This window comes from Dasypus novemcinctus, chromosome 27 (assembly GCF_030445035.2).
Source record: "Dasypus novemcinctus isolate mDasNov1 chromosome 27, mDasNov1.1.hap2, whole genome shotgun sequence".
In the NCBI taxonomy this organism is placed as follows: Eukaryota; Metazoa; Chordata; class Mammalia; order Cingulata; family Dasypodidae; genus Dasypus; species Dasypus novemcinctus.
In genome coordinates this window covers 33168974-33194249 of record NC_080699.1, presented here as the reverse complement: position 1 = coordinate 33194249, position 25276 = coordinate 33168974, and the positions used below count along the sequence as shown (strand labels likewise).

At 36.5% G+C, this 25276-nt stretch overlaps 1 pseudogene; it reads left to right on the top strand.

Annotated features, from left to right (window-relative positions):
- The first annotated feature begins 569 nt into the window (after nt 1-569).
- LOC101429562 (olfactory receptor 8B3-like) lies at nt 570-1491 on the top strand (annotated as a pseudogene).
- The last annotated feature ends 23785 nt before the right edge of the window (nt 1492-25276 follow it).

Below are 25276 nucleotides of genomic sequence, written 5' to 3'. Positions count from 1 at the left end.
ACAGCACACGGGTCAAGGAGGCCTGGGGTTTGAACCGCGGACCTCCCATATGGTAGACAGACGCCCTAACCACTGGGCCAAGTCCGCCACCCTAGTCTTCAGTTTTGATCTTAAAACAGTGTTCTTGGCTCCCACTGCACAATCATCTCATCTGCATGAGAGGCCAACTCTAGGCTGCCAGGGCCTCTGCCTCCAGTTTTTCTCTTGGGGGGAGCGCTCATGTGAATAAAGAGATGATGAGATGAGAGGGAAGGATTCTGTCCTGGTCCATCTTTCTTCTCTCGTTTCCCTTGGTTTTTCCAGTATTTATATTTTATATGGAAAACTGGCCTTCATTCTGTGGTGTATGTTATAGATGTTCTTTCTTATATTAAGATTTAAGGAGTATAATACTGTGAAATCTGTGTTTTTTGGTATCAGGTGAAAAAGCAGCTTCTTTGGGTCAATGTTGGGCCAGTCTCAGACATTCCCATTGTGGAGTCCACTACTGTAAGATGAGACACTATTGAAAATCTAGGCTGTCGTCTAATGTAGGCCTTTTCTTATACCCACAGATGCCACAGAGTAGAATGCCTCCTGGAAATGGCTCTTTTGTGAGTGAATTCATTTTGCTGGGACTAATAGATAGCCAAGATCACCAAATTACCCTTTTCTTCCTATTTCTATCAATGTATATTATCCCTGTGCAGGGTAACTTAGGCTTGATAACTGCAATTGGGCTTAATTCCCACCTTCACACCCCTATGTACTTTTTCCTCTTTAATTTATCCAAATAGACTCTTATATTCTTCTGTTTTCACACCCAAAATGCTAATAAACTTCTTATCAAAAAAGAATATTATCTTCTACCAGGGGTGCAAGGCACAGCTCTACTTCTTCTGCTTTTTTGCCAGAGTGCTATGTGCTGACATCAATGGCCTGTGATCACTATGGGGCCATCTGTAATCCACTCTTGTATAACATTGCCATGTCCCCTAAAGTCTGCTCCTACCTTATCTTTGGTTCCTACTTCATGGCATTTTCTGGTGCTATGGCCCACACTGGATGTATGCTGAGACTGACCTTCTGTGATGCCAACACTGTCCACCATTATTTCTGTGACATCCTCCCTGTGCTCCAGCTCTCCTGCACGAGCACCTATGTCAATGAGCTGGCGGTGTTCATTGTGGTGGCATCAACATCATCATGACAAGTCTCACTATCTTCATATCATATGGTTTTATTCTCTGCCACATACTCCACGTGAATTCCACTGAGGGCAGGTCCAAAGCCTTCTGCACCTGCAGTTCACATATAATGGTGGTTTCTCTGTTCTTTGGATCAAGTGCATTTGCATACTTCCAACCGTCTTCTGCCAGGTCTATGAATGATGGAAAAATCTCTGTCTTTTATACCAATGTGGTCCCCTTGATGAACCCCTTAGTCTACAGCTTGAGGAACAAAGATGTTAAACTTGCCTTGAGAAAAAACTTGTGTAGAAGAATGTTTTAATTGGAAATGGGATCTCCTGTGCAGGTAGTTTAAGGAGAAGGAGTTTGAATGTGTTTATTTACAAGATACTTGTTGACTCTTTTCTTATCCTGCTTCTTTCTTATCCTGCTGAAGGAAATTTGTGCTTTCATTCAATAATAATTTCCACTTTTGTTAGAGTAGGTGTTCTTATTTTTGTCACCATTTGTACAATTTCATCTCATTCTCCCTTTATTTGCAGGCTGAGAATAACTTTAAGGAAGAATTTATTTTATCTGTTTCTTTTGTCTGTTTGAACTTCCTCTTTTTTCTCCTGGAATATAATGAATGTTTGTGCAGTGATTGGATAAAGTAATTCTAGGGTGACTACCCTAATGTGATAGTTGAAATGTGTCATTTGATACATGAATCAAACGATATGTTTCCATTCCAAGCTTATGATCCTACACTTAGTAGGAATATTTCTCCTTCAAATGCCAGTGTTTCACAAAGAATCAATGTTCCATAAAGATAATCATAAAATTATTCCAATTGATGTAGATGAGATGCGCTAGACTTGTTTAGCAAAGTATTTTCACTCTACGTACACTCCAAAAGTACTTAATCTATGGTTAATACATGTTAATGGATAAAAAAAAGTGAAACCCAGAAATGTTTATGATCAGTTTAAAGTCACCCATCTTAACAGTGAACTATCCTAGGGTTAACTTTAGGGTCCTGAATTAAAGTATATTTTTATTCTTGGTATGCATTGTTGCTATTTACCTTTTTTTATTTCAGTACACATGAAATATAATAACTTTCTATTTTGAAAGTTGACTGTACTTTGTACCAGGGCAATATATTTATTTCTCTCTGGGGTTTTCTATTTTTCTGTATGAAAACAGTTTGATGGTTCCTTTTGTTTGAAAGAGGAGGTTTGTAGGGTTAGTGTAGTTAGAGATGATTGTCTCAACTAGAAAACCAACATTTTATGACTAATAAAATGTATTTGAAATGTTTTATGGTGCTTTTTTAAAGGAGAATATGTGGATGGGAAAAGTGCTAAATAGGCCGGATCGAAAGAGAAACATGGTCAATAATGAAAGTCCTCGGTAGGGGTGATAATTGAAGGTTGAGAAACTGAATTTATCCTGAATATGAGTCTGTGTGATGGTCTCCTTTCATTAATATTCACTGTCTGTAAAACTGTCAGAAAAGTTTTAATTCACAATGACTATATGTTAGTAGTTCTTTGGGGAATGAAGGAGGAAGATCTCTGGTCACTTTTTTTGGAAATCAGGTAGAAAAGGACAGAAACTTAAGGATATAAAATAGTGAGTGGTTAATAAAATCAGAGTTAGAATTTAGAACATAAAATAATGCAAAAATGAAATCCCCTACCCTCTTCCTTGTGGGAAATTGCAGGATTTCTCTGGTGAGGTTGGAGGCTTTAGATATTTCTTGTTAAAGAATGTTCCAGTCATAGGGCTGGAGTACTCGAACACAAGTTAATCTTGTCTCCTTATGTTGGCTTCCATATATTAAAATTAGGATTTTAAGTTATAAAACCTCACATACATCTGGGAGCATCATTATAATCTGAAAGAAACATTTTGGAATAAAATTATGGGAATTTCTTTTCTAGAATTGGTCATTGCATTATTTTTCTTTTGAGAATATGGCAAAAGTTCACTACTTTAAAATCTTTACTCTGTTCTTTTGGAGATTCACTCTTGTCCTCTTTAAATATATATTCTAGTTTTAATCCATGTTCTTGTCATTGTAAACCCATTTGCAAACAGGATTTTTGAAGATGTTGCTATTAAAGAATAGACTGCTTTTTGAGTAGGATCTTGAAAAAAATTATTTAGATGAGTCCAAAATGAATCAGGGTGGGCCTCAATCCACATGACTCATGTCCTCATAAGAAGAGTAAACTAGATGCTGTAAGTAAGTAAAATAGTTCAGAATTCAGTATAAAACAGAAAGAAGAGGTCAGAAAATAAGGCTTATCACCATGTGATGAAGCAGAGATCCTAGGTAAGGATACCCAAGATGCAGAATGCAGGAGAAGGCAAGACTTGTCAAGATCTTGATTTTGATTTCTCACATCCAAAACCATGAGACAATAAATCATTCTTGGATAAGGCAACCTATTGTATAGTTTTTCTCATAGCATCCTTGGCAAACCAATGCATGGTCTGGCAATTGACAGTTTAAACCTTTTCTAAAGATAACTTCAAAAATTACTATTTTACCATTTTTCTAGTTTCTATGAAATATTTTTTCCTTGCAGTTTGCTTTTTGTTTTCTAGATGTTTATAATTTTTAATTCCTACCATTTTAATTTTAAATGACCATTCATGCCCCATTTCCCTGATTCCAATATCAATCTGCTGCATTTTCACTTAAGTTATATTTTTAGTAAATACTTCACCTAGGCTTGTGGTTTTCTTTTTTTTTTTTTTCCTTTCTGTTGTTGTCCCTTTTTAAAAAATGTTTACCTTTGAAAAAAGGTCTCTAAATAGTTAAACAAATATCTGTGCTATTTGAGATCACTTGTTGACATTGCAGAACCACTGTGGTCTTTTCCTATACTGGGCAAATATGAGGAATTCCTGATCACCTGGGTTAACATTCACCTCAACTCATGAAACATTATATCTTATGAATATTATTACTGGTCTTGGCAACAGGACTGAAGAAATGCCTTCATTACAAACTGTATATGTAGTTTGACGTAGAACCAAATTCTCAGATCTTATCCTTTTGTTCTATTTTTCTAACCACCCCTCCTTTTGTTATTCTTACTTTCCTGTTCCCCTTTGAGAATGTCTAACTTGTCCTACAAGCCACCAGCTCCTGAGAGCCTCTAATTTACCAGTGGATTCAATATTGAAGAGTTTACTTTACTACTCAACCTTTTATTACCAAAACAGCATTAATAGAGGATGATTAGAAGAGAAATAATACGTATCTCAGGAGAAATAACATGTATCTCAGTTTATAATAAAGGCAGAGTATGGTTCACATTATAAAAATTGTATTCATTACTACCCATAATGACATCAACTATGTTGAAAATATTTGTTCGTTAGGTGGATTTTATTTGACACATAAAGAAAAATACTGTACATTATTTGATGACATTTTGTTGCCATTGTTTTATTTATCAATAAGGTTTATAATGAAAAAAATAGGTGTATATGAATGATAATAAAATATGTTCATAGAGTCATTTGTGAACTTAACTCTGTCTCAGAAAGACAATAAATGTCTTCAGGATAAGGCTATAATTCTTTTATTCCTGCAGTGCTTCTTCTGCTTTATATATTTAGAATTTTAGACCTTCTGGGTGAGCAAGAAATAGTTGTTGAATTGAATTTTATTCTTTCTATAGCAATAACAAAATGTTTATTATAAGTAACACTAAATAAAATATAAGAAAAATTACAACAATAATAAATAAGACAGGTAATTTTGGATTTTAATATTTTTTTATATCAATATTTCACCAATTTTATACCATGCATAATTTTTATTTTAAATATATTTTATCCATTTTATTTTCAAAAACTTTGTGCCACAGAATTCCTCTGTGTTCTTCCACAGCTTCCTTCTTTAACCACGGTGCATTATCCAAACCAGAAAATTAATGTTGCTTAATATTTTTTCAATTCATATATCACCAATTGCTCCAATTAAGCCCTCCCTCCCTCCACCCATCCCTGTATTTTCATTCATGAGGTCATCCAAGATCTCACATGGCATTCAGTTGTTTTGTCTTTTTAGTTTTCTTCAATTTGGGAGATTTTAGCAGTTTTCTCTTTCTTGCATGACATTCACTCTTTTAAGGATACTAACCAATTATTTCATAGAATGTCCCTCAGTTTGGTTTGTCTTAAGTATACTAATAATTTAATTTTATGTAGTATAGCAAGACTATCAAAGAAGTGATATTGTACCCTACTTAGTTCCAATCATGTGTCATCACTGATGATGTTAACTTGTTTCACTTGATTAAGGTGGGTTAGGTAAGTTAGGTAAGTAAAAACTAAGGTTTTTACTTTTAACTTTGTAATTTAAATTATTTTTGGGGATATATATTTAGACTCACAAATTTTACCATCCACTGATGATTCTTACCTGAGATTTATTACTGAGGTGCTTGTTAAGTGATTTATTTCATCATTCCTTCTCTATGGAATTATAGTGTAAGGAAAACTTGCTCTTATCACCTATCTGCCTGTCTGTCCATCTAACTATTAATCATATCTTTGTGTCTATGTATCTGTAGCAGTTTGTTATGTTTATGAATTCCAAAAATAGATATTGGATTATGTTTATAATCTGTTCTATACCTGGACATGATTAAGTTATGATTAGGGCTTTGATTGGGCCACATCATTAGGGTGGCAAAGGACAGAGTTGGGGGCTTTTAATGTTAGAGTTTTGATGTTGGAGTTTGAGGCTGAAGCTGGAGCCCCAGGGAGAGAGACAGAGCCACTCACCAGATAGTCTACAGTTGATCTTATGGAGAATACAGAAGAGTTGAGCCCAGAGGAACCCAGGAAGCCTGAACCCTTGTAGACGTTGGCAGCCATCTTGCTCCACACGTGAAAATAGATTTTGGTGAGGGAAGTAACTCACATTTTATGGCCTGGTCTCTGTAAGCTCCTACCCCAAATAAACACCCTTTTTAAAACCAACCTATATCTGGTATTTTGCATCAGTACCCCTTGGGTGACTAAGTCAGTATCTATGTATCTATGTATCTGTTTTCTACCTATCCATATATATATCTATCTATCTATTCATCATCTGTTTTTCATTTATCTCTCTGCATAGATCTGGACTCATGAATAATTATATTATTTTTATAATGCATTACTCTCACTATTTCTTTACCTGCTTAAATTCTGTCACACTTAGGCATTGTGAATCCCTTTCAGAATGGCTCATGTCATTTCAGCATGTCTTCCACTTTCTTGAGTAATTTCTTACTTTCTGGGAACCCAAACTATTCAAGGGTAATCCTTACCCTGAATTCAGATATTTCTTCAAACTCCCCTTGTTCCTTTAATTGAAAAATGGTATTGAAGCCCTGATCTGAGCATGAAGTGTACCTATTGCTATTGGAATGGTTTTGCTTCTAGCATCTATGTGTGCAAAAAGATCTAGGAAACACATGTATTTATGTAAGGATATATCCTCTATCAATTTCCATTTGGATTGATATAAAAACTTAAGAATGAAGGGTGATACATTGATTCTAAACCAAGACTCCTATGCTTACTCTATCCCACTTCCTTTTCTTATTTGTAAGAAACCTGGCTTTTCATTATCAATAGAGAGTTTATAATATGTCTACTTACCTGCTCAATATATTTAAAATAGTAATACTTATTTTTTCAGTTCTAATAAATTTCAAAATTGGTAACTCATTTCTCTGTTAAAAAATTTAATAACTAGAGTACAATATTTGTATATTCTTTTTGTCAGTAGTTTAAGATTATGTGTCAATATAATATTTTCCCTGGTTATTTCCTTATTTATGTACCCCTCTTTCCTTCCTTGTGGGTGTACAACTGTAATATTGTTATGTTCATTGTTACAGTTGGTATTTAGCGTTGGGTTTTCCAACATCTTGGTTATTTTAATTATTCATGGTTTTGAATATATGAAACTTTAAATTGACTGTGAATGTTAGAACAATACAGTAAGGAGTAATCAGAAGTGTAACTAGTATCAATTTGAAAAAAAAAGAAATTCCAGCTTCCACCCTCTGATGAATGAAAGCTTAGAGGAAGAATTGAAGGAAATAGATTTTTCAAGACTGGGAGATTTAATGAAGTTGGTCTGTAAGAAGCAGCAGCATAGGATGATATGTCAATTTGGGAATTAGTTCCCTGGACAGTGGTTTAAAGTATTTAGATAATGATGATCTTATATGGAGTCACACTGGGAATAATAAGAAAATGCTCAAATCATTTTGAAGCATGTGAGATAAAGGCATCTACAAAATATAAAACAGAACTATCCAGGAGGCAGGGCAGAGGTCCAGGCTCTTTATATAGACAAGAACTTCTCAAACTTTGGCAGTTTTGACTCCCAGGGGACATTTAAAAAATGTCTGGCCCTAAGATCCAGAAATTTTGATTTTTGATTTGTGCATGATGGTATGGGCAGTAGTACTGGTATCTAATGGGTTGAGGGCAGGGATGCTGTGTTTTATATAATATATTGATAGCTCACCAGAACAAAGATTTTTCATGTCCAGAAAGTCTTTAGTGTCCCAGTTCGGATTGTTTATATATATATATATATCATTATGGCAGAGGATGAAAGTAATGGATGCTAGGAGTTATCAGGCTCTTTTTATGTGCCAGGCAAAGTCCAAATACTTTATGTCATTAACTCATTTAATTCCCAACACAACCCTATGGCATAGCTCCATTTTTAGTCTCATTAAATAGATGAGGATAAAATGTTCAGAGGAGTTTCATAACTTGTCAAAATTTCACAGTTAGGAAGTAGAGAAGTATGCATTAAGTTCAGTCTGTTCTAAGGGCCTACTGTATTAACAACTTCATTGCATCACTTTGTTAAACTGAAATCCATAAGCACATATAGTGATAAAGTAATGATTTAATATTTTATTCATGCAATCCCAGAGGCTTTTTGGAAAGTACTAGAAGTGACAAATCAGTATGCTCCTGGAATTTCTTCTTTAAGGGTTGTGCTTAGGATCCAGGAGGTCCTGAAGGGAGACCAAAGGGGCCATCAGTCCATTGCACATGAAATTAGGAATTCTTCATGTGAAATACAAGCTGAGTAAAACACTGAGTCCCAGAGGATCCAGTATCTATGATATATATATATATATACAGGCTCAGTAATTTCTACCCTCAAGAGGCTCAACAAATTTGGGGAAATCATGTGGGAGGGGATAATTTTCTGTACTTCTGATCAATTTCCCCAGAACTACAAACACAAAGTTCATTCCCATTGAAGCCAACTGATTGGGAAACTCTTATAAGGATGTTGTTTTCCTCTTTGCAAGTGATGAGGACCTTCTGGACAAATTCCAGAGTAGAAATCACAGCATATTCTCTTAACACCTCTTCTAGCATGTCGAAGACTGAGGACTGTGCTAGTGCCTCCTTCATCATCAGAGACTTTGCCCACTGTAGGATGGCAGGGGGAGGAAGAACCCTCATCACCCAGGATCAATGAGTTCTCCAGGCAAGGAATCATCTCTGGTTCATTAATTTCCTTCCAAACTCATGACTGCATAGGTCAAGGATTCTTGGTGAGCACGCCAGATCTTGACATGAATCTGGGAGAAGCCTGTGTCAGAGGGAGGAAATGCTGAAGTATTAAGAGATCTACGAGCACCCTTCTCTACATAGTGACCCAAAAGCTGGGACTGGTAGAGAGAGAAGAGGGAAGGACAGTCTGGACTCTCATGCCTGGCTATCTCCTCAGGAATTTGGTCTCTTGGGTGCCTTGCTATGTTTCTTCAGCCAACTTTGATCTTGTAAACCAGCAGAGTCAGGTCTCCCTTTGGAGACAAAGCCTGAGGGAACATCTATAATGTCAGGTCCATGAAGGTAATAACTGTGGAAAATGACTCTTCTGTGACTGAATTTACATTAATGGGATTAACAGACCAACCTCGGCTCAAACTGCCCTTCTTTTTTCTGTTTTTGGTGAACTGTGTGTTCACTGTGGTGGGGAATTTGAGCTTAAAAAATCTTATTTATGTCAATTCTCACCACACACTCCCATGTACTTTTTCCTCTTCAATCTGTCCTTCATTGATCTCTGCTATTCCTTTGTCTTTACCCCCAAAATGTTGATGGGTTTTAATTCAGAAAGGAACATCATCTCCTTTTCCTGTTTCTGCATGTTCCTGCCTTTCCTGCCACTTTTCTTCTTTATCCTATTTTTTTTTTTTTGCATCTCTTCTTTCTTTCTGAAGTCTTCTTTGAAGAACCTTCAGTCTAATATCTTTCCTTGCTTTTCAGTGTAACCATTTATTCTTTCAGTACATCCATTTTATTTCTCTATTTGTTTCTTGGGGAAAAAGTTAATTGTGCTCCTAATGTGGTCACATTATTTACAAATAGTACTGGAAGATGTCTACTGATTCTCATTCTCAAGGTGGAGAAATGATTATGTGACTTGATTTACATCATGCAGTTAATGTTGCAGAACCATTGAAGGAATAAAAGGAAAGAAAATGAGCTTGTGACCAAAGGGAGAGAAATTCTGGAGAACTGTTTCAGAATAAGCCAGAAGGTGGGGTTGTTATGGGAATGATACCCTCAGCCTAAATGTCTTGTAGCAGAGAGGCAATTGGCAAGGCTTTCCTGTGAAACTCAAAATATGCACGTTCCTGGAGAAGTTTGATTTCAGAGCGCCAGTCAAAAAGAAACAATCAAAATTTTTTCATAATACTGATCATTTCCTGTGCTGGTAAGGCTGAGTAGTTTGAGGAAAGGCCTCTTTGATGAAGGATGTTACTTTTTTCATAGTAAGATGTGTACTTTAATAAGTTTATTATGTATTATGCTGTTATCTTAATTTTGTTGGAGCAAAAAATTATAGTTATTCGTATTAATTAAAAATGGTAGAAAATAGGGCTCCACAAAATTTTCTTGTTTGTGTGCTATACATAGAATAAACTGCCCATCATTACTTTTATTGTGATTAGGGAACAATGCCCCTTACAAAATGTGTGTCAGGGGACATAGTTAAGTGTGTTTGTAATTTCTGTGCTCATCAGCTATATCATGCATTTTGAAAACTTTGAGAAATTTGGCGTTTAAAATTGTCTTAAAATATGAAAATACTTGTTGGAAACATTACTTAAATCTAATTAAAATACTAGAGAGGGAAGCAAATGTGGCTCAATTGATAGTGCATCCGCCTACCATATAGGAGGTCCTGGGTTTGGTACCCAGAGCCTCCTGGCCCGTGTGGTGACCTGGCCCACGTGCAGTGCTGCTACTTGCAAGAAGTGCTGTGCCACGCAGGGGAGCCCCCTGGGTAGGGTGCCCCATGTGCAAGTAGTGTGCCCTGCAAGGAGAGCCACAACGCATTAAAAAAATGCACAACCCACCCAGGAATGGTGCCACACACACGGAGAGCTGATACAGCAATATGATGCAACAACAACAACAAAAAAACACAGATTCCTGGTGCCACCTGACAAGCTTAACATTAATTATATTTTTTTCCTGAGCCAATCAATTTTGGCTGGATATGGTTGGAGTTCTAGTCGTATGGTCTGGATAATTTTAGCCCATAAAATGGCTTCTGGCAGTTCAAGCAGGAGGGGGTTTGATATGAAAGTATACAATGTCTTGGGAATATGAGAAGAATGAGACAACAAGGCACTCACTGCCCAATTAACAGCCAAACAAAAGAGATGCTCCATCACCTGAGTACCAGCTACCACAACCACAAGCAGATGCAGGCAGTACCTATTGTGGGCAGGGGCCCATGGGGTTGCGGAGTGGTCCAAGGAGCAGTGTGCAGTTTTTTTTTCATTTTTTATTTTTTTATTTTTTATTCATTTTTTAAAAAATATCACATTCAAAAAATATGAAGTCCCATTCAACCCCACCGCCCCCACCCCCCACTCCCCCCACACCAACACTCTCTCCCATCATCATGACACATCCATTGCACCTGGTAAGCCATTTCTCTGGGCATTGCTGCACCCCATAGTCAATGGTCCACATCATAGCCCACAATCTCCCACATTCCATCCAGTGGGCCCTGGGGGGATCTACAATGTCCCATAATTGTCCATGAAGCACCACCCAGGACAACTCCAAGTCCCAAAAATGCCTCCCCATCTCATCTCTTCCTCCCATTCCCTGCACCCAGCAGCCACCATGGCCACCCTTCCCACACCAATGCCACATTTTCTCTGTGGACCTTGGATTGGTTGTGTCCATTGCACATCTATGTCAAGAGGGGGTTTAGAGTCCACATGGATACTGGATGCAATCCTCCTGCTTTCAGCTGTAGGCACTCTAGGCTCCGTGGTGTGGTGGTTGACATTCTTCAAATCCATGTTAGCTGAGTGGGGTAAGTTCAATAAGTCAGAGTGTAGGAGTTGAAGTCTGTTGAGGTTCAGGGCGTGGCTATCATATTGTCAGTCCAGAGATTCAAATCCCCTAAATATATCTTAAACCCCAACACCAACTACAATTTCAGTAAAGTAGCATGAAAGTCTTGTGAAAAGAGATCCCATCTGCGTCCAGTTCCATCACACAGAAACACCAGCTCCAAAGAAGGGCCAACTGACATGGCAGTGAACCCCATCTGCCATGACCATAGAACCTGTGGGTCTCTTTAGTCCTCAAAAGAGCCAATACCTAGGGGTTGTATCTACTTTATCTGTCTCTGAGACTCTGCTCAGGTATGCATAAGGGTAATCCTTCTGACAACCTCCAGACTCTTTCTTAGAGACTCATAGCCATATAAACTCATTTCTCCTTTCCATTTCCCCCTTACATTACGTCAAACAGCATTTTAAAGTCATGTTATTATATGTAGACAGGGATATTCTGCTGATCCGCGTTGAACCTTTAATTCAAGGTCATTTTCTAGTTGCATCTTCAGCTGGTATTTGGTAGTGGTCCCTCGGTGCCAGGGAGGCTCATCCCCGGGTGTCATGTCCCACGCTGGGGGGAATGCACTGCATCTACAAGCTGAGTTTGGCTTCGAGACTGGCCACATTTGAGTAACATGAAGGCTGTCAGGAGGAAACTCCCAGGCACAATGCTGCTCTAGGCTTGTTCTTATTTCAGGTGTATAGGCTCACAAGCATAGTCATTAGTATCAGGAGCCCACTGTTGGACCCTCATTCCTTCCTGGTTCTTACCGTTGCACCTGGGGGACTGCCCCTGCTCCCTTAGGGATCACGACAGAGCGCCCCCCCCCCCCCGCCAGTAATCCAGTACCCCCCCCAGCTGTTGTTTTTAATTGTTTCCACTATGAGACTATCCAAACATTACCATGCACCCTGGACATATGCCCTGTATAACTCCCTGTCAACCATATATAGCCTGTCAATAACATCCCATACCAGTATTCCTCCACTGCCATTGTTGAACCACTCTGTGATCCAAAACTTCCTGTATAGCGAATCCCAATATAATGTCAGGTTCCCTTACAGTAAAAATGGAATATAGCGATGAGTTTAAAGGTTAGATCTAGAGTAAGTATTGATTTGGAAAAATTTCTACATCCTATCTTTTTCTTTTCTTTTTTCCTAATTATTGAGCTTCTCTTCACAAGAGTCTTAGATCACAGTAATTCATATATACAATATATAGTACTCCCACACATCCACCATAAAACCTTTTCCCTTCCACAGCTATAATCTTTTAACTTATTCATATCATATTTACTGAAACTGATGTACAGACTCTGAAACAATAGCTTTCAAACAAGGTGACATCTGTGCTTACAATGTGGTCCATACTTTAGGATATACAGTTTTCTAAATTTTTTAGTTATCCTATGTTTTACATTACGGTTTACATTATTAGTCTGTTGTCCCCTATATGTTTTTGGTGTAATATTACATGTTTTATATTCATCCTCGTGTACTCTAGCGAAACTCCTCTCTTGCCCCCACATTTACCTTGGTTCCATCCATTCCACATCCATTCTCCCCTCCCCTTGGGGCCCACAGTGACAGCCAATCTCCATTTCCCGAGAAGCCACGTCCAGAGATACTTGCAACAGTGTTCAGGGCCTGACTTGCTCAACTGCCCTAATGCCCTGGGAGCCACCCTTTCTCTCGAGAGATATAGTTCCCTCTATTTGATGGCATTAGTCCTCCCCAGGATGTGGGTCCACCCCAACTCTCACTTCTTGGGTCTCTACCCAATTGTACAACCCACCCTGGCAAAATGAGCATTCAGACATTCCCCAGGAGTCCGTCCTGCATCAGACCATCCCCTCCGAGCATCCTAAACAGGTAACCCTCCTAATTGTATTTTGATACGATTTTCTCATCATTTTACTCTCAACCAACACCTTACACTCTCCTATGTTCGTATGTTGCCCCTCCCTCCCCCCAATTTTTTGGGCAATATTACCCATCCGCCCATCCCCAGCCCCCTCAAACCCGCAAAGCCCCACCCAAAGGCAACCCCTTGCTCCCATTTTATCTCTTCTTTGTGCTCATACTTACCTCCAGCTCATCATAGATTCCACCCCTGCAGACGTCGGCTCACATCCTTCCTCCACCCCCCGATTTCCTGTAAGCCTATTTTCCAGTCTCTAGCTCTCTGAGGCAGCTTGCTTATTTAGTGTGCAGTCTTAAGTGCTGCAGTCTTAGTGATAGGAGCCAGGCCAGGGATCCTGATGGTTCCTGTACCAGGCAGAAGCTCCAAGCTTTTCCCCCATATTATGCATGTTTCCCATTTCTAGCTGATGTGTCCTTTCAGTGACATCCAAGCTAACTTCATTGTGACTGCTCTATTATTGTATAGGTTTCTGCAAATTTGGTCTTTATTATTTTGAAATATTTGAAATTAGAAAGTGAAATTTGGTTAAATATTTTATTTGTCAACAAAAGAAAATAGCTTTTACATTGTTTAAATCTCATTTCAATTATTGTAAATTTTGGGTGGTTTTTGAAATGAGTTTGAAGTATATTACTTAATTTTGCATTCAACATTTCTTATAGTTGGTGAGTGTAAAAAGGCTGTGGGTATAATGTTAAGAACTCTTGACCAGTTGCTGTTCAAAAACACAAAACCTGAAAAAATTTGTTTTCAAAGCAAGCTCAAATTTTCATTAATGATAATGACGATTATTTGGATACAAAATATCACACTTCTGTTTCAAGTTACAAGTGGATAATTTTGAGTTTTGAATATTCACTGTAATATTACCTATAATGAAAATACTGATTAAAAATTTTATCATCTAACATATACATATTATAAGTTCACAAAATATGTATTTAGAGTTTAATCAATAATGTCTCAAATCAACGTAATCTTCACTTAGGTCATAAGATAATTTATTGCCAGAATATGAATATTTTATTCAATGTTTTTAGTGGCTTTTATTAAGTAGGTTTTTAGGTCTCAATAACCTTGCTCAATCATACCAGATATGCAAGTTGTTAAACAGTTTATTAAATCAAATCTACCCCAAATCAGGGAGTATTGGTTAGCCAAAGGGGCTGATGCGAAGTACCAGAATTCTGTTGACTTTTATAAAGGGTATTTATTTGGGGTAGAAGCTTACAGTTACCAGGCCCTAAAGAGTCCAACTCAAGGTGCCATTGAGGTACTTTCTCACCCAAAGTATATTGCCACCTGTTGATGATAGATAGAGGGTGATGCCTGCAAGAGTTCAGGCTTCTTCCTTCCTCTTGCCCTGAGAAAAAACCTGAGTCGGAAAAAGTTTTAAAATAATTCGGATCCACTGTGTATATAGTGTCAGGACATGGAGGTTCAATGTGTTTATTTACACTGTATTTCTTGGCTGCTTCTCTCCGTTCATGATGAAGGAAATTTGAGCTTTCTTTCAGTAATTTATTTCCAATTTGATAGAGTAAGTGTTGTTCTTTTCCTCTCCATTTGTACAATATTTTCCCCTTCTCACTTTTTTCCCTTGCTGGGAATAATGTTAAGGAAGGAATTTGTTACATCTCTTTATCCATTGTCAGTGTGAACTATCTTGTTTGTTTGTTTGTTTTCCCTTGGAGTAAGAGAACTGGGTCTGCAATGTTTGGGTAAAGAAATAATAGGGTAACTGCCCTCATGTGACAGTTGGAAGGTGCCATTGGAAACATGAATCAAATGATGTCACTACACCCAGCTGTCCTCCCTCTACTAATAAAGAGAATGTCTCCTTCAAATGGCAGTGTTTATGGAGAATGAAAATTCTATAAATATAGTCAAGTATAACGCCCTTGCCATTGTCATTGTGATGTTTTAAGCTGGTTTTTAAAAGTCTTATTTTATTTACACCTTGAAAAATCCATAATGCTTTGTTAATATATGTTTGTTGCTGGTTAGAAATGTGAAGTCCAGAGACATTAATGATTAATTTAAGTCACATCTTCTCAGGAAATAGATTAGCATAAACTTAGTTTCCTTAATTCAACTCTATTATTCTTTGTGTTATGCATTGCTGCTATTTCATTTACTTATTTTTAAAAAAATTTCAGTTGACATAAAATATATTTATATTTTTAAAGTTCACTATATTTTGTACCAGGTATATATATATATGAATTTCTCTCAGTGGTTTTGTATTTTTTTGTATGAAAACAATTTGATATTTCCTTTTGTTGAATTGAGGAGATCTGTAGAGCTGGTATACTTTGAGCTTGGCAAAGGGTTTCTGATACAGTGTACCAGAAATGAGCTGATTATTATAAAGGGGATTTATTTGGGATAAACGCTTACAGTTCTGAGGTGATGAATAGTGCAAATCAAGGCACTATGACAGATGCTTTCTTACTGAAGTCAGCTACAGCTGGTTCTGTTTTCCGACCTTGTGGTGAAGCAAGATGGTTGCTGATCTCTGCCAAGGTCCCTGCCTTCCTCTCCAGAATCTACGGTCTCCTGGATCTCAGCTGTGGGCAACCAAGCATAGGGCTTGTCTCTTACTAGGTCTCCTCTCTTAGCTTCTGCTACTCAGTTTCTTCCTGAGGTCAGCTGACATCTATCAGGCATATGACTTCTCTTTCCTTTGGCCTCAGCTCTTGAGCCTCTTAGGGATTCTCTCCAAGAGCTCAGCTGTGCCCAAACCTGAAGTCCTTTCTCTCACATTGATCACAAGATCAAATGTGGCAGCTTTCTTTCTCTCTCACCTGGCTGGATCCAATATGGTAGAGCTCCCTTTTCCTCTGTGTGTCTCCATTTTTATCAGATCCAGTAAAGCGGTGGACTCTCAACCTAAGTCATGCCTCACTGAAGTAGTCCAGTTGAAAGGGTCTCATACCCACAGGAATGGATTAGTTCAAAACCAGTTTTTTCTCTTTTTGGGATTCAGAAAAAATTTCACATGACCACATGTAGTTTAGACTTGCTTGTCTCAAATTGAAAAACATCTTTTTCTGTATAATAAAATAAAAGAATTTGCAATGTTTCTTGGTGTTTGTATTTAGGAGAATATGTGGATGTGAGAGAAAGGAGACCAGAAATATATCATTAGGCCAGGACCCAAAGAGACACATGGTCAATAATGAAGGCCCTTAGGTGGGAATGGTCAATGAGGGGCTAAAAACCTGAATTTGTTTCCAGTGTCATAGTGTGCTGCCATTATCATCAATTTTCTGTAAAACTGTGAGAAAATCTCAAGTTCACAATGAGTAGTTCTTTGAGGAATGAAGGAGGAAGGTCTCTGGTCACATTTTGGGGAAACAGATAGAAAAGGACAGACATTTCAAGAGACAAAATATTGAGTGGTTAACAAAATCAGAGTTAATATTTAGAAAATAAAGTCACGGGTAAATGAGACCCCCTGCCCACCCCTACTCTCTCCCTTATTGAAGCCCCTATAAATGTCATGGAGATCACTAGACTTCTCTTGCAGGTAGAAAGTTTTGGTTATTTTTTGTTAAAAAATTGTTACAGGCATAGGGCTTGAGTACTGTGTGCGAGTTAAACTTGCTTCCTTTTAATGGTTTCCATATACTATCCTGTATGGAATTTAGGCTATGAAACCTCAAATGGACATGGGCGAGTAAATATAGTTTGAAACAAACATTTTTTTTCCTTGATCTTTCTATTTTCAAATAATTTCAAACTTACAGAATAGTTGCAAAAATTTGGAATAAAACCGTAGCAAGTCTTTTCTAGAATATTGCATTATTTTTCCTTTAAGAATATAAGCAAAAGTTGACTACTGGAAAAATCCTTAATCCTTAATCTAATTAAATTCTGTCCTCCTTAAAGATATATTCCAATCTTAACCCAAGTTCCTGTTGGTGTGAACCCATTTGCAACGAGGACTTTTGAAGATGGTGTTATGAATTAATGAATAGTTGTTTTCTGAGAAGGATCTTCAAAGATACTAATTATTTGAGGCTAAATTAAATCAGGGTGGCCTCAGTCCACATAACTTGTATCCTCATAAGAAGAAGAAGTTGGATGTAGTCAGTAAAAGAAGCTAGAAGTCCGTATAAGACAGAAGTAGTATTTCTGTCGTGTTTCTACTGCTTTATATATTTAGAATTGTAGACCTTCTGCGTGGAGAGGAAATAGCTGTTGAATTGGACTGTATTCATTCATTAATAATAGCAAAATGTGTATAATTTTAAGTAATACAGTAATAAAAATAACAGTCATAATAAATAAGACAGAGGCAATTTTGGAGTTTAATATTTTTTTATCAGTATTTCACCAAAATAATGCAATGTATGATTTTTATTTTACATTTTTTCTTTACCTATTTATTTACAAAAACTGTGCACAAGTTATATTCAGAATTCTCTTCTCCCCCAGCTTCCTTTTGTAAACACAGTACCAGAAAATTAACACTACTTATTATTCATGCCATATTCAAATATCACCAATTGTTCCAATTGTGTTCAAACACACCCCCACATTTTTTTAAACCCATGAGGCAATCCAGGATTTCACATGGCATTCAGTTGTTTATTCTTAATTTCCTCCAATTTGGGAGAGTTTAGTCGGCTCCTCTGTCTTGTATGACATTCACACTTTTAAGGGTGCTAACCGATTATTATATAGAATGTCCCTCAGTTTGGATTTGACTTAAGTGTTTTCATAATTCCAATTTATGCATTTTTAGCAAGAATGTCAAAGAAGTAATGTTGTACCTTGTTTAGGTCCTATCATGTATAGTCACTGAGAATGTTAACTTGTTTCACTTGGTTAAGGTGGATTTGATTTACACTGTAAATTTTTATTTTTACCCTTGTAATATAAATTATTTTAGGGGATATATATGTAGGCTAGACAAATGTCCTGTTTCTCATCTTCTCTTTTCTCAATAATTTTAGCACCCACTGATGATTTAACCTGAAATATTAATTACTAAGGTGTTTGTCAAAAAGCCAGCGCTCAATCACTGAGCCACATAGGCTCCATTGAGTTGATTTTCTTTTTCTTTTTCAAATTTGTTTGCTTATTTTCATTTTTGATAAGAGGCACTGGGAACCAAACCCAGGACATGGACCTCCCATGTGGGAAGCAGGCACTCAACTACTTGAGTCACGTCCTCTCCGTGAATGATTTTTTTCCATCATTTTCTTTATATACTAGTTGGAATTGTAATGTAAGGAAGATTTGCTCTTCTCTCCTGTTTATCATATATTTAACTTTCTATCTTTTTGTCTATCCATCTGTATTAGTCAGCAAAAGGAGTGCTGAAGTAAATACCAGAAATTGGTTGGTTTTCATAAAGGGTATTGGAGTAGGAGCTTAGAGATACCAGGCATTAAAGCATAAGTTACTTCCCTCACCAAAGTCTATTTGGAGCAAGATGGCAGCCAAAGTCTGTGAGGGTTCAGGCTTCCTGGGTTCCTACATTCCTGGGGCTTGCTTTCCTCTGGGTTCAAGGTTCCTTTCTTGGGGCTGGCTTCTCTTTTCTCTGGGAGCTTATTTCCCTGGACTCCAGCTTAAGTTTTTAGCATCAAACTCCCATATCAAATCTCCAACATCAGAAACCCTCAGCTCTGCTCTTTGCCATGCCCTAATCATAACTCAATCATGCCCAGGTACAGATCAGATTACAAATATAATCCAATATCTATTTTTGGAATTCATCAATAATATCAAACTGCTATACCATCTATCTGTTAATTATCTATCTCTCATTTACCTATCCATATATCTACCCATCTGCCTATCATTTATCAGTTTGTTTATCTATCCATCCATTCATTGCTATAAAAATATAGATATGGACTCATGGACAATTATTTAATATTATTAGTTATAAGCATTGCCTATATACAGATCACTATCCTCTATCTACTTATATATTTATCGTGTGTGTGTGTATATATATATATATATATAAACCTATGAATGAAGCATGATACTTTGATTCTAAACCAACATGACCATAATAACTCTATCCCCATTCCTTTTCTTATTTATAAGAAACCTGGCTTTTTATTATCAAGAAAGGGTTTATAATTTATCTACTTACCTGCTCTGTTTATTTACAATATTAATACTTATTTCTTCAATTCTAAAGTAGTCTAATAATGGCTAACTCATAGCTCTGATAAAAGTAAATTTAATAATTAGAGTACAGTATTTGCATATTCTTCTTTTTGTCAGTATTCTAAGAATATATGTTAGCACCATTCTTGGGCAGGCTGAACTTTCTTTCGCGCTGGGCGGCTGTCCTTATTAGGCGCACTCCTTGTGTGTGGGGCTCCCCTATGTGGGGTTCACCCCTGTGTGGCACCGCACTCCTTGTGTGCATCAGCACTACACATGGGCCAAGTGCACATGGGTCAAGGAGGCCCGGGGTTTGAACCGCGAATCTCCCATGTGGTAGTCGGACGCCCTAACCACTGGGCCAAGTCTGCTTCCCAAGCCATCATGTTTTGAATCTTTGGGATGGGAGAAATTTTTCTCACTGGCTCATACCAATGTGGTGCCCATGCTGAATGCCCTTATCTATAGCCTAAGGAACCAGAACATTGAACTTGCTCTGAAGAAAACCCTGAAGAATAAAAAATAGAGTAGAATCTGTGGTGCTTTCTTAGTCTCTGCCTCCATTTTTGCATGTTTTGCTGCTCTTCTTCTTAACCTTTTATTTGATTATCTTCTTTCTTTCTAAAGTCTTTGACGAATTTTCAGTCTAATATCTTTTCTCACTTTTTGAGAGATCATTTATTCTTTCAATGTGTCCATTTTATATGTCCATTTTGTTTCTTAGAAAAAAGGTTAATTGTGGTAAATAATGTGTCCCACATTCTTGAGAAATACTAATGAAAGCTAAGTCTCCTTATCCTCTTCTCTAGTTGAGGATATAATTATGTGACTTGATAAAAGTATTACAGCTAATGTTACAGAACCTAGTGAAGAAATGGAAGAAAAGGAGATTGTTAAAGAAAGGAGGGAAATTCTGGAGAGTTTTTTCACAATCAGCCTGAAGGTGGGAGTCATGATGGGAATGACACCCTCAACCAAAATTACTGTAGCAGAAAGGAGATACATGTCCCTAGTGGGGTTTTATTTCAGAGAGTTTCAAACAGTGTCAGCCACAAAGTAAGATTTAATCACAATCTTGTTTATAATAGTCATCATTTCCTGTGATGCTAAGGCTGAGGAGTTTGGGGAAAAACCTCTGGCGAGGCATGTCAACATTTTCATGTAGTATGTGGACTTTGATAAACCTATTAGATATTATACTGTTATTTTATGTTTTGTTGAAATAAAAATTATAGTTATTCATGAAAATGATGATTAAAAATGATAGGAAATAGAGATCCACAAAGTCTTCTTTCAATGTGGTTTGGGAACAATGTGCTTCACAGGCTATATGTCAGGGGATGTAGTTAAACTTGCTAATTTCTTTGTTCACCAGGGGTAGCATGAGTTTTAAAAACTTTGAAAACTTTAGATATGCAAGTTGTTAAATAATTTATTTAGTCAGATTTGCTCTAAATTAGGGTAAGTGGGTTGGGTGTACTCATTATACAGTTCAATGTTGGTGAATAACTTCATAGTTGGAACAAGTATTTATATAAGAGACTTTAATGTTAAAAATGTGAGATGCTTAATAATGTAGTTATGTGATTTTTTCAGATTTACTTCCACTAAATATTTGAAAGATGTATTTTAATTTTAAACAGAATCATTTAGATATTGTATACAAAAATTTTTTTTGTGGAGAAAATACCTAGATGAGATGAGATAGCTGTAGTGATAATCTATATTCTTTCCTTCTGTATTTTTACCTGGCTCTTGGATTTACTGGGCTCTCATTCGTATACCAAAACTATTATACCTGGATATCCAGAATACAGTATTAAACCTTTTAGTTTGTCCAAGATCCTTCTTTTATTATTTTGATTATACAACTGCTTTTTCATTCTGGAATTTTCAGAAGGAAACTTTGAAGGAATAAGGAGAATCAAAGAAAAAAAACACACAACATAAATTAACCAGTTTCCCTAAATTGAACATTTTTCTCCAGCCCATGATGGGCTCATGCAGCTCTAAGCACTAGATTCTTTTCTTCTTCTCATATTCTTTCAACATGTGCTATTGTTTTTCTGTCTCTCAGTGCTGAGGTGGTTCTCACTTATTTGCTGAAATCAATCCACTAATCTTTCACCTTTTGCATTCAACTACATACTCCTGTATTCCTTCTCTTCTAAACTTATATTTTCCTATTTCTACAGCGATCCACCCACTGACCTTTCTTTTCTAATATTATGCCTGATGGAGTTATCTAGTTACCCACTGATTTGGAAAGACAGGCTGGTGGTGTTATTTATTTATTTATTTTTTTGAGTTTACTGAGAAATGAGAGAAAAGAAAAGAAGTACACAACCAGATGTGGATGGGGGCTCCTCCAGGCAAAGAGGAACCAGGCTGGTGCTTTGAGTCTTAGGGCAACAAGGAGCTACCATATCTGTGACTTTTAATATGAATGTTTTTTCACTTGTTCACACTTGCCTGAGAGATGCTGGCAGCCAGTATGTCCTGTCAGAGGCCATCTTGTTACCATAAGTGGAAAACCTGGAAGAATGGACCCTGCTTTGAAGGAGTCATCCGAAAAGGATCATCTGAAATGCTGGGTCAGGTTTCTTCACCGGAATCTGGGGAAAATAAAATTATGATTTCATTTTATTATTGAAATTTGTTTCCTCAATGCTGATTTTATTTACAGTAAGTTGGTTCTCTAACTGTAGCTATAAAATGTACACCTAAGTGTATGTATTTTCCTATATTATGTCAGCAAAGTGATGGCTTACGCTTACAGATTTCCTTTTGCCTGGAAAAGATATTAAGCAAAATTTTTATTCATACTTGTGAAAATGTCAAAGAAGCTAATTTAAATAGTAAAAAGAAACATTTTTTTTTAATACTACACCTTTTGGTATTCTAATTATATGGCTATCCGAGGCTCTAATTTATTCTGCTTTTTACAATTCTTTCAGATTTATAGTTTTAACATATCTAAGTAACATGAAATTCACTCGTTCAAATTTTTTTACCTCAGTAGTTTTGAAAATTTGATACCAGGTACAATGAAGAGCATTCCATTTCTCTCCTAAATATTATATTTTAATATACATAGGCACTAAAGATACTTGTATAGATATATATGGCATATATATTATACTATAAATAGGCACTAGTTATAAATTTCATTTGTATATGTAAATCTTTATGTATTCTTAATTGTTGAAAGATATATTCACTATTTATAGAAATCTAAATTGAGAGTTAGAAGGTTTTTGTTTCTTAAGAGTTTGGAAAGCTTTCCTTGTGTTTCTTCTGCATGGAGTTATTTGAGATTCTTGAAACTTTGGGTTTATAATTTTTATCAAGTCTTGAATAATTTTGGCCATTAATATTTCAAGTATTTTTCTTCAACCACTTATTTTGGGATTCCAGTATCACATATATTATACCCATTAAGAGTTTTTCACAGCTCAGGATTGCTCTGTTCTTTATTTTCTTAGTATTTTTTTCTGTTTATGTTTCTATTGTCATGCCTAGAAATTTACTAATCTGTTTTTTTTCAGTATCAATTTGCTGTTAAGTACACTTTGGGTATTTTTTTCACACATGACATTTTTCATATTTTGAACTTCTAATTTGATACATTCCTTTCCTGTCTCCACTCAGCATACTGTTTCTTTCCTCTTTGTCCTTAAATAAATGATAATAGGTGCATATATGGTCTTTGTCTACTAACTGAAAATTATATGTCATTTTGGGTACATTTTTTTCAGAATGAATTTTCCTTATTTGGATCTAATTTTCCTGTTTCAACGTGGTTTTCCACTAGTTTTGAATTGTGTTTTTTGTTATTTAGAACTAAAAGTTGCAGAACTTTAAGCTAAATTTGCTTTTAAAATTTTCTATTAAATAAAGCTAATGGATTGATGCATTGTCTGTACTGCTGGTGATAGAAATGCCAACCCACTGTTCGCAATAATGACACTTACAGGCCAAAAGCTTAGATTTAGATTTGGATAAGTGAATGACTGTAGTCTATTTGTTCTTTTTTTTTCTTCAGAATTCTCTTACTATATGTTTCCCTCAGCTTCACAGGTTTCTCCAGGTTTTAGTAGTGGATTTAATAAATGTCAAAAGTGTTTTTATTTAGAAACAGCAGAGTTCTTAGTTACATATACAACCTGGTATTATGCCTCTGATGTGGTAAGGAATGGTGTAGATGGCCCCACTGATGTTAATATTAGAAGATGTGGGGAAGCAGACTTGGCCCCGTGGATAGGGCGTCCGTCTACCACATGGGAGGCCCGCAGTTCAAACCCCGGGCCTCCTTGACCTGTGTGCAGCTGGCCCATGCACAGTGCTAATGCACGCAAGGAGTGCCGAGCCATGCAGGGGTGTCCCTCCCATAGGGGAGCCCACTCGCAAGGAGTGCTCCCTGTAAGGAGAGCCGCCCAGCGTGAAAGAAGGTGCAGCCTGCCCAAGAATGGCACCGCACACATGGAGAGTTGACACAGCAAGATGATGCAACAAAAAGAAACACAGATTCCTGTGCCACTGAGAACAACAGAAGTGAACAAAGAAGAAGACTCAGCAAATAGACACAGAGAAGAGACAACTGGGGTGGAAGTGGGGGGGAAGGGGAGAGAAAAAAATAAAAATAAATCTTAAAAAAAAAAGATGTATTATGGTAGTTTTCCATAATATTTGTCAGTGGCTCGTTTAGCAATAGTTTGTTCAAAGATATTGAGCTGTATACATTTTCAGATCGTGAATTTAATTTTTAGTGCCATTTACATTTAGCAAAATATGTAAATTTAAGCACACAGCTTAATGTTTCTTTATGTAAGCCGACAACCTGTTTCCATCAAGAATATGATATAAAGTCCTGCCATTATACTAGAAAATTTCCTCTTACCCTTTTTCAGTTAATCCTTACAACCTGAGCTCAGGAACATGTTGATATAATCCTATCTCTATAAATTAATTTTTGCCTGTCTAGGTCTCATAAAAATGGAAATTTACAATGTGTTATGTTTTGCAATTTACTTCTCTCACTTGTAATTCATCCTTTGTTATTGCTGAATTATGTTCCTTTGTATGAATATATCATAATTTGTTCATTCATTCCCTATTTTAGTGGATATTTGGGCTATTTCAGATTTTGGCCATAATTACTAAGGCCATTATTGGTCTGTGTGTTCAAGTAATTCTGGAGTTATATGTTTTCATTTTCCTTTGGAGATATCTAGGTGTTCAATTGCTGGATCATATGGTAACCACATGTTTAACTTTACAAGCATCTTTTTGCATGCTTATTGACCATGATATATCTTTGTGGAGAAATATCTATCAGATCATTTGCCCATTTTTAGATTGGAGGATTTTTGTTTTTTTTCTTAGTTCTCAGATATATGATTTTCAAATATTTTCTCCTGTTATGTGCTTTTTTACTATCTTATTGTTATTCAAGAGCAGCTTTATCAAATTTAGAAATTTAAAAAAAATTCTTGCTTGTGCTTTTCATGTCATATCTAAGAAAACATTGCCTAATACAAGGTTACAAAACTTATTTTTCTTATGGGAGTTTAAAAAATATTTTTCTTCTAGGAGTTTTATAGTTTTAATTCTTACAGAATTATGTTTAT